The sequence below is a fragment of the Bos grunniens genome, chromosome 8 (assembly GCF_055505025.1).
Source record: "Bos grunniens cultivar Pamir isolate PY7600 chromosome 8, Bosgru_T2T1.0, whole genome shotgun sequence".
Lineage (NCBI taxonomy): Eukaryota > Metazoa > Chordata > Mammalia > Artiodactyla > Bovidae > Bos > Bos grunniens.
In genome coordinates this window covers 89,575,681-89,586,005 of record NC_141172.1, presented here as the reverse complement: position 1 = coordinate 89,586,005, position 10,325 = coordinate 89,575,681, and the positions used below count along the sequence as shown (strand labels likewise).

The 10,325-nt window shown below is 40.0% G+C and overlaps 1 pseudogene; it reads right to left on the bottom strand.

Moving 5' to 3' along the window:
- Window positions 1-525: 525 nt before the first annotated feature.
- LOC147367654 (microtubule-associated protein 1 light chain 3 beta pseudogene) lies at window positions 526-9,644 on the bottom strand (annotated as a pseudogene).
- Between the last annotated feature and the right edge of the window lie 681 nt (window positions 9,645-10,325).

Sequence of the window (10,325 nt, the reverse complement as noted above, 5' to 3'; positions counted from 1 at the left end):
ACTTAATATCTCTGCTGCTGCTGCTGCTAAGTCACTTCAGTCGTGTCCGACTGCGTGCGACCCCATAGACGGCAGCCCACCAGGCTCCTCCATCCCTGGGATTCTCCAGAATATCTCTATGGATGCTTAAATTACAAGTTCTTTTGGGGGAAAAGACATTAAAATAACTTGAAGGTCTATTTCATTGGCAACTTAGAATAAAAAATATTAAAATAACTTGAAAGTCTATTTCATTGGCAACTTAGAATTTTATTTTTAAACTTTGAAATTTGAAAACAAGACAGCCTATCTTGAATAATAAAGTTTCCCAATGCTAAATGTGCCCATCTGGAGCTTTTTTTTTTGCCTGAAGTACAAAAGCCAACTTTCTAAAACTCCTAGATAAGGACAGTACTGTTCTGATGATCTGTGATTAGATGAACTGATCAATCTCAGTCAGTAACACCCCTTTTTTATTCCTTGGTAGGGGTTTAAAATATTCTAGAAAAGACTCATTTTTCTAGTCTTACATAGACAATTTCATTCTCAAGTCTCCTGAGAGGTGTATGCTGTATACAACAATCCATATTTATCCTTCTCACTTACATACACTTCACAAATTGGATGGACACACTCATTATATTTATTCACTATCAGGAAGGAGATGATTAGCATTGAGCTGTAAGTACATTCTAATTATCTTGAAGAGCTCACTCATGTTGACACGATCAGGCACCAGGAATTTTATTTTATCCAGGACCAGAAGCTGTTTCTCAGCTTTGTATTTTTCTATTATTACCAAGATTTTGGCAGGATGCTGCTCTGGGATAAGTTGAACATCTTCTACTCTTTGTTTGAAGGTTCTGAGCTGTTAGAAGGTTTTCTCCTGCAATAGCAACTTCTCTTATGTCTCCTCAGCCCGCAGTCATCCCACTGTATTTTATTTGTACCTTTTTAAAATCTGGCAACCCATTCCAGGACTCTTGCCTGGAAAATCCCATGGATGGAGGGGCCTGGTGGGCTGCAGTCCATGGGGTCGCTAGGAGTCGGACACGACTGAGCGACTTCACTTTCACTTTTCACTTTAATGCATTGGAGAAGGAAATGGCAACCCACTCCAGTGTTCTTGCCTGAAGAATCTCAGGGACGGGGGAGCCTGGTGGGCTGCCGTCTATGGGGTCCCACAGAGTCGGACACGACTGAAGTGACTTAGCAGCAGCAGCAAATCTTGTTTTAGAGTCTTTATTTGTATTTTGTTTGTTTGTTTTTGCTGTTTTGCATCTGGAGCAGCAATTCTCAAACATTATGTGCATCAAAATCACCCCCAAAACTTGTTAGAACAGAGTGCCTGACCTCACACCCAGAATGTCTAGGGTCCAAGAACTTTGATCATGCTCTCAAGTAATGATGCATGGTACAAGAAAACACTTTGAGCACCAGAAGCTTTCACAAGACCCACAGTCTAGGTCCTTTGAAGGCAGGGGCCATGTCCCTGCATGGACCTTTCATTCATCTTTCATTCCGCACAGGATCCAACACAGTGACTTGCAAAGAGCTGTTCAGTAGGATGACTTCATTAGTAATGAATTTCTGGACTTCAAAGGTATGTCACAGAAATTTCATACACATTAATATTCTAAGGAAGAATCAGAGTTACAGTGAAGAACCCACAAAGAGTGAAGGAGAGCTCGTGATCCATTCCGAAGTCAGCCTGCATCATCAGTGTATAAAGCAAAAGGGGAAAGTGTAAAGCTGCGTAATTTTCAATGTCAAACAGGCAGCAAGTGTTAGATTAATTATTTTAGCTATTATGCAAAAAAGTTTTTTTTAAACTATAGCCTATTTCCAAGTGATTAATAAATTCAGCAAGAGTGTTTTATTAATTACTACTAGGAAAGCCAATACAATTAATGTACATTCAAAAATTGTCAGACATGGAAGTTAAAAAAACAGAGACCACCATGAGATGGGCAGTGGATGCCTGGCTTTGAGGCCCAGCTGTGCCCTTGATGCCCGTGTGCATTCAGGTACTCAGTTTCTTCTTATGTAGAATGGGTAGCAAAACAATCATGTCTGCTTTTGAGAGATAAGTCCTCAAAACAGTACCTGGCACACAGTAAGTGTTTGTTAAATAAAACAAAATACTAGTAGAGAAATGTAAAGTGGTGCAGCTGCTATGAAAAAGAGTACAGAGACTCTTCAAAGAATTAAAAGTAGAACTGCCATATGATCCATCAATCCCACTTCTGGGTACTTATTCAATAAAAATGAAAACAGGATCTCAAAGAGATATCTGTACCCCCCCTATTCATTGCAGTATTATTCATATTAGCCAAGGTATGGGAACAACCTAAGTAATCTCAATGGGTAAATGAATAAACAATATGTGGTCACCATATACAATATAGTATTATTCAGCCATAAAAAGCAAGGAAATCCTGCCATTTACAACAACATGGATTGACCTTGAGGGTATAATGCTAAGTGAAATAAATCAGACAGAGAAAGTCAAACACTGTAAGATGTCACCTACATATGGGATCTAAAACAACAACAGCAAGTCAAAACAAAAACCAAATCCATAGAAACAGAGAAATGGTGGTGGGCGAGGGACTCAAAAGATTCAAACTTTCAGTGTTAAAATAAATAAATCCTGGGGCTATGTATATATAGCACAGTGACCATAGCTAATAATAACACTGTATATTGGAAAGTTGCTACGACAGTAGATCTTCAAAGCTCTCATTAAAAAACAACAGTAAAAAAATAAACTAATATGGAATCTTCTCAGGTTAGTCTATGCCTTTGGTGATCACATTTTGTCCACCTGAAATTTAGGACAAAGATGATAGATACTCAGGCCACTCCTGGGAATAAAAGGCTTTCCAAAAATTCTGTGATTCTCCAAACAGGGGTTACAGAAGCCAACGACAGTGTTTTGTGTACAGAGAATGTTCTGGACACCCCAGGTTGTCTGGTGTTCATATCTGTGTATTCCCAGCTCCTCTCTTCCATTTCCCCCAAATATCCTGCCACCCCAAGAATGGAGAGAGAATGAGAACAGGAAAGGTAAAACTCGTGTCTTCATCGGCTTTTTCAGTCATGATGTGAGTGGATTTTTGTGGAATGGAAGTAATTTCATGGTAATGTTCCCCACTGGAGCCCAAGAGAGCCTACATCTTGGACCTTAAGTTTCAGGGTGTTGGCTAGTGTGTATACACAGAATAACCAACAGAAACCCAACCAACACACAGGCAATCTCTCAGCAATGTTCTTCCTTTTAAAACATGTTAATGTTTCCACTGAGAGCCCTGGAATTTACTGTACATTTTTGCTTTTGCTTCTTATGGCAGCAAAGGGAGGCACTTACAAGTAAGAGACTCATAAAGTGCAAAAATCACTCAGAGATGATGTTTATCCAGCTGGACTTCTGCAGTGAGAAACACAATTCAAGAATACAACTGAAGGCAAGGAGCCAGTCCCAAATTATGGATGCAAAGATTGGACAAAGGCAGCAGAAAGGGAAAAGATCATGTGTCAGACTGCTAGTCTTCCTGCTACTTCTCATCTGGCAGTGTTGATCCCACTCATGGAGAAGGCAGCTGGCCCCCACAAGAAGCTCCAGAAACTGCCTACACCATCCTTTCTTCATGCTCAGACACACGCTCTGTCCTTCCTTCCTCCCTCCCTTCTTTCCTCCCTTCTTTCTTTCGTGCCTTCCTTCATTCCCTTCTTTCTTCCTTCCTTTCTTCCCTGCCTTCCTCTCTCTCTCCTTTCTTTCTTTCTGGATTTCTTTCTCTCTCTTTTACCCTTCTTCCTTTGTCTGAACTATCTCTCTTGTTATAGAGATTCCCAAACATACACAAAAGTAATGAGAAACACATAACAACCCCCCCAGCTATCTATCACCTGCCTCAGGTATATCAACTCTGTGCCAGCCTCAACCTCCTAGCTGTCCACCCCAACTCTCCCTGCAGCCCAGTGTTTTCCTGCAGCATTTAAAAATAAAAATGTTACTCTTACATGTGTCATTATGTGTCTGTAAGAGAAACTTACTTTTTAAAAACCTAACCAGGCTTCCCTGGTGGCTCAGTGGTGAAGAATCTGCTTGCCAATGCAGGAGACATGGATTTGATCCCTGATCCAGGAAGATCCCACATGCCGTGGAATCCTGATCCAGGAAGAACCCACATGCCACGGAGCAACTAAGCATGTGCACCACAACTATTAAGCCTGTGCTGGACAGCCCGGGAGCCACAAATACTGAAGCCCAAGTGCCTAAAGTCCACGCTCCACAACAAGAGGAGTCACTGCACATAACACCTAAAGAAAAGCCTGCATAGCAACGAAGACTTAGCACAGTCAAAAATAAATAAATAAAGTTTATTTAAAAAAAAAACTGAAATGCATTAGCATACTTTTCAAAATTAACTATATTTCCTTGAGATCAGTGTATTTAAAAATTTCTCAAAAAATGTTTTTATAGTTATTTTGTTCAAACAAACTCCAACCAACCTCTACATGGTGAATTTAGTTGAGAAGTTTCTCAGTCTTTTTCATCGTGTTTTCACGCCTCATGTCTGACCTGCCCAATTTCCCAATCTAGGTTTCGCTGAATTGTATCCTCACGGTTGTCAAAAGTTCAGGAAAAACAACAACAGAAGTAAAGTCAGTGAATCACTGAAGTACTAATTAGTAAAAGTTATAGGGAATTCTGCTCAATGTTACGTGGCAGCCTGGATGGGAGGGGAATTTGAGGGGCCTATGCGTACGTGTATATATACAACTGAGTCGCTCTGCTGTCCACCTGAAAATATCACACCATTGTTAGTTGGTTATATATAATATAATATATTATATATATCTAATATATCTAATATAAAGTAAAAAGTAAAAAAAAAAAGTTTATTGTGTGCAGACCAAAAAGACAGTGTACAAACGGGGAGCACTCAAACCCAAAGGTGGTATATTGTTGTAAAGCAGTGTGAAGGCAGTGACTGTTTATTTTTCAGAGTAACTGATTAAAACATTAGAATTTTCTTGAATGAAAGGGAATTGGTTAATGGTTACCTCATAGCAACTGGGAGGAACAGTTCATATTTTTTGCTTATGATTTTCAGAGGCATAAGCAACAAGTGACCCAGGTCAAGTTACCCTCACTTGTCCTACAAAATCAGCTAAATAAAGCTTTGTTTGTATGACTAAACTGGTTTTGTCTGCTCAGGGAATTTTCAAGTCTGGTCTCTGTTTGAGTTTGATTTGAGCATGATTTAACTAACACATTCCTTTGCTCCCATAATTTGGAGGTTTGTTTAGACTGGGTTATGAACTTTTCAGTGTGAGTCGTCCATAGGTGGTGTTGGTGGTTCCTTTTGTACCCCTAATGTTTTGTTACCCAGGTTTAGTGGATTTGAAATTAATCAGTAGTAAGCTGAGGTATTGTCATCCTGATCCACTCATCAAATGTTTCCCATCAGCCTCATGTTAATTACATTCATTTATTGCCCAGATCTGTTTTTCATTCAGTCAGTTCAGTTCAGTCACTCAGTCGTTTCCGACTCTTTGCGACCCCATGGACTAAAGCACGCCAAGCCACCCTGTCCATCACCAACTCCCGGAGTTTACTCAAACTCATGCCCATTGAGTCGGTGATGCCATTCAACCATCTCATCCTCTGTCGTCCCCTTCTCCTCCTGCCTTCAGTCTTTCCCAGCATCAGGGTCTTTTCAAATGAGTCAGTTCTTTGCAATAAGTGGCCAGAGTATTGGAGTTTCAGCTTCAGTATTAGTCCTTCCAATGAATATTCAGGACTGATTTCCATTAGGATGGATTGGTTGGATCTCCTTGCAGTCCAAGGGACTCTCAAGAGTCTTCTCCAACGCCACTGTTCAAAAGCATCAATTCTTCGGCACTTAGCTTTCTTTATAGTCTAACTCTCACATCCATACATGACTACTGGGAAAACCAAAGCTTTGACTAGACGGACCTTTGTTGGCAAAGTAATGTCTTTGCTTTTGAATATGCTATCTAGGTTGGTCACAACTTTTCTTCCAAGGAGCATCTTTTAATTTCATGGCTGCAATCACCATCTGCAGTGATTTTGGAGTCCAAAAAAATAAAGTCTGTCATTGTTTCCCCATCTATTTGCCATGAAGTGATAGGACCAGATGCCATGATCTTCGTTTTCTGAATGTTGAGCTTTAAGCCAACTTTTCCTTTTCTCCTTTCACTTTCATCAAGAGGCTCTTTAGTTCTTCTTTGCTTTCTGGCATAAGGGTGGTGTCATCTGCATATCTGAGGTTATTGATATTTCTCCTGGTAATCTTGATTCCAGCTTGTGCTTCCTCCAGCCCAGCATTTCGCATGATGTACTCTGTATGTAAGTTAAATAAGCAGGGTGACAATATACAGCCTTGACGTACTCCTTTCCCGATTTGGAACCAGTCTGTTGTTCCATGTCCGGTTCTGTTGCTTCTTGATCTGCATACAGATTTCTCAGGAGGCAGGTCAGGTGGTCTGGTCTGGTTTTTTCATTAGTGGTTGCAAAATGGTGATTTGTTGTTGTTTGTTCTGAATTTATTACGATATCACTTCTGTTTTTTAGTTTTTTGGCTACAAGGCATGTGGACTCTTAGCTCCCCTACCAGGATTGAACTCGCACCCCTTGCACTGAAAGGTGAAATCTCAACCACTGGCCCACCAGGGAAGTCCCTGTTCTGCATTTATTAGCATAACTTCTATAACTATTTGGTTAACCTGAAACAGAATTTGTGTAAGAAAGGCAGAATCAATACATAATGCCTTCTCTCACTGAATTTTCAGAATAATTGTGAACCTATAATGAAGACGACTTCCTTTTTTTTTTTTTTGTCATTATAAACATGTAGAACATGTGTCTGCTTTATTTCAATACATTTAGTCACTTATTTGACTGTGTGGATCACAATAGACTGTGGAAAATTCTGAAAGAGATGGTAATACCAGACCACCTGACCTGCCTCTTGAGAAATCTGTATGCAGGTCAGGAAGCAACGGTTAGAACTGGATATGGAACAACAGACTGGTTCCAAATAGGAAAAGGAGTATGTCAAGGCTGTATATTGTCACCCTGCTTATTTAACTTCTATGTAGAGTATATCATGAGAAACGCTGGACTGGAAGAAGCACAAGCTGGAATCAAGATTGCCGGGAGAAATATCAATAACCTCAGATATGCAGATGACACCACCCTTATGGCAGAAAGTGAAGAGGAACTAAAAAGCCTCTTGATGAAAGTGAAAGTGGAGAGTGAAAAAGTTGGCTTAAAGCTCAACATTCAGAAAACGAAGATCATGGCATATGGTCCCATCACTTCATGGGAAATAGATGGGGAAACAGTGGAAACAGTTGTCAGACTTTATTTTTTGGGGCTCCAAAATCACTGCAGATGGTGACTGCAGCCATGAAATTAAAAGACGCTTACTCCTTGGAAGGAAAGTTATGACCAACCTAGATAGCATATTCAAAAGCAGAGACATTACTTTGTCAACAAAGGTCCGTCTAGTCAAGGCTATGGTTTTTCCTATGGTCATGTATGGATGTGAGAGTTGGACTGTGAAGAAGGCTGCGCGCCTTTTGAACTGCTTTTGAACTGTGGTGTTGGAGAAGACTCTTGAGAGCCCCTTGGACTGCAAGGAGATCCAACCAGTCCATTCTGAAGGAGTTCAGCCCTGGGATTTCTTTGGAAGGAATGATGCTGAAGCTGAAAGTCCAGTACTTTGGCCACCTCATGCGAAGAGTTGACTCATTGGAAAAGACTCTGATGCTGGGAGGGATTGGGGGCAGGAGGAGAAGGGGACGACAAAGGATGAGATGGCTGGATGGCATCACTGACTCGATGGACGTGATTCTGAGTGAACTCCGGGAGTGGGTGATGGACAGGGAGGCCTGGCGTGCTGCGATTCATGGGGTCGCAAAGAGTCGGACGCGACTGAGCGACTGAACTGAACTGAATCACTTATTGTCTGTGGCCCATCAGTTATTCCATCTTTCGCCTGTAGGGGCTCCTCCAGTTTGGCTCTTGGACACAGTTCCTTAGTTTCTGGCAACAGCCCTATTTTGGGCCACAGTGCGTCTCAGGATCATTTTGTACTGTACCTGCCCCAGAACAGCCATTTCTCTAGGAACTCTGCTTCCTGTTAGTGAAAAATAGCATTTGGAGACCACAATCTGGGAACTGGGAGTGGAAAGTGTGTGTGTGTGCCCACTGAGACTGTCTAGTCCTTGAATCTAGGCTTCTTCTTTGCTGTTGTTTTTAACAACACATTATATAAGCTCACATTATAAGCATATACTCACTTTTCCAGACCAAATATAGGATGTAAGTTTGTAGGGTTTTAAGTGTGATGATAAGAATGTATTCCTTTATGTACATTGAAATTTTTAGTTTCTAAGGATTCCTACATAATTATGTATTTGATCTCTTTGGTCTTTCTGTATCTCTGTGTATATGTGCATGTGTGTGTGTGTGTGTGTATGTGTGTGTACACATGTACATACATATGTTTTTCTATATACGTCTATGTGGATAGTTCAAATAGCAATGTCAGTATTACTATTAAATGTAAGAATCTAAAATGAAAGAAAAATTTGTGAACTGAATGGCAAGAAGCCATCGCGATAACAGTGCACTTGAAGTGCATGAAGAGTTTCTGTATTCAATGAAAATGCCAAAATCAAGAGGAATTAAAGAGGATTTCAGTGTATGTACTTACCTGACTGTGAGATTGCTCTGAAACTAAATCTCTGAAACCATGTTCTTAAGGAATCTTGCCACTAAAAATATTTAACAATAGACAGTTATTGGTGTCCAGGGTCTTAGGTAAGAAGAGACAGAAAGATCTTTTCATCTGCTTCTAGGAAGATTTACAGAGAATATGTTGACTATCTTGATTTTAACTGTTTCTTGTAGGTCTGTAACTCCTTCCTTTTAACTTGGACCTAGGGGTGGCATCAAAGAAGTGAAAGTGAAAAGATGATTGTAACTTTTCCAATTTCATCACTTTTCTCTAAGCTTTCTCACTTCTCTCAAACTCACTGTGGGTTGTTTTTAGAAAGTATCAGCCTAATAAGCATGATACAAAGTTAAGCCAATTTATACTCTTGCATTTGCATCTTAAAACCTTCTCTGATTTTATTAAAGAGGCATGTTAAAACCTTCCTCTGTTTATTTCCTTTCCTGTCAGCCGTGTTTCATCTTATCCTGCTGTTGTTCACAACATGCCCCAGGTTTCATGTCCAGGAAAAGGACCGCATGCTGACATACCCAGTTATATTTAAAGTGACTAGCCCTTGATTTGTTTAGTAATTAAGTTAATAATCATATATTTTACTAAGTTTGTTACTTAATAAATAGGATGATTGATACTTTGTTATAAGCATTGCCAACTACTCTTAGAAAATATTAACTCATTATTTTAAAAAGCTGTTTTGGAGTATTGACTATGGGATTAATCCTGAATTTTCCTGAGGATGGTGATGCGGGTACCTGTTTGCAGCTCACTTGAAATGGCCCCAGTTGTCAGTTTGGAAAAACATGGAGAAAACCAGACAGGATAAGCTCATTTTTGAGACTGACTTGTATGCTTGCCTGCACTCTTCTTTAATTTAATTTCCCAGAGCACCATGGTCCTAGGGGTAGAATTCTATCCTAAAGCAGGGATTGAAAACCATGAAAGGATTTGCTCACAGTCGCAGCTAATAGGTGACAAGAGAGTTTTAATCCTGTCTTCATCTTTCACATACATATCCCTGCACCCCAGCTGCCTTTCCCTGAACCTGGTGGGAGAAACCCATCTTCGTTGAACCTTAAAGTGAAAGAATCCAGTTAAAGAGTGAGTGCGTGGGGTCAGGAGGTGTCCTATCTCCCGCTGACAACACAGCATCTTACTCAGAGTCAGGTTCAAAACTGTGCTTACTGAATGGAAGACGTTGATGAAAGCCAGATTCTCAGGACTTCAGATATAAATTTGTTATTCTCAGCTGAGAGGTCCTAGAGTTTATTAATACAATCTATATGTTGTAAAAGTTTTATCTTATGGCCTTTGTAATTTTGATCTGCTCACTGTAGCTCTAGTCCTTTCTGTTTCTCTTTTTCTCATAAACAGAAATTAAAGCAAGAAAAATTTTAAAAATATTTTAACATTTCTTAAGTTGTGAGAATCTTAAACTAAATATATGAAGAAGTTAGCAGTTTACTCAAACAACTTAGACACTTGTTTGGAAACTGATATCGTCAGTGTTTGTGCTCGTCATCTTCTCTGATGAATGCTCTTTGTTCACTTTCAAAACTCACCAATCTGCCAAAT